This window comes from Myotis brandtii, unplaced genomic scaffold (assembly GCF_000412655.1).
Source record: "Myotis brandtii unplaced genomic scaffold, ASM41265v1 scaffold1020, whole genome shotgun sequence".
NCBI classification, from domain to species: Eukaryota; Metazoa; Chordata; class Mammalia; order Chiroptera; family Vespertilionidae; genus Myotis; species Myotis brandtii.
The window spans coordinates 96,715-97,158 of record NW_005353406.1 but is presented as its reverse complement, the minus strand read 5'-3'; the positions used below and the strand labels follow the sequence as shown (position 1 = coordinate 97,158).

The 444-nt window shown below is 70.3% G+C and overlaps 1 protein-coding gene across 1 annotated transcript in view; it reads left to right on the top strand.

Annotated features, from left to right (window-relative positions):
- Window positions 1-444, top strand: part of INF2 (inverted formin, FH2 and WH2 domain containing) — a 5,285-nt gene that overhangs the window by 706 nt on the left and 4,135 nt on the right. The window lies entirely within an intron of this gene.

Genomic DNA, 444 nt, shown 5'->3' with positions numbered 1-444 from the left:
ATCTCCCAAGGGGTCCCAGACTGCGAGAGGGCACAGGCCGGGCTGAGGGACCCCCCCCCCCCCCCCCCCCCCCCCCCGCACAGACCAAAGGGACCCCCTAAGTGGGGTCTTTCTGGGGAGGGAGCCATGGCCGGGGACAGGGGCACTGGGCAGGGCCGGTGGGCGGGTCGAGGCGACACTGGCCGGCTTTTCTGCATCCAGGGACCCCTGGGGCTCTCGGCTGGGCAGGTCACTCGGGAGGCCAGCAGCCTGGCCTGGGAGAGTTCTGTGTCCACTCAGCCTGTGCCAAAGAAGCAGGGACTCGGGCCAATGGGAGCTGGGAGGGGAGGGCCAGTTCTGGGCGCCTCTTTAAGCAGCAGCACCCCAGGGGGTGGCTGTGTGCACACTGGGCCCGTCTGCCCTGCTCCGCATGGTGCTGGGAGCGGCCCTTCCCTGCCACCGAGA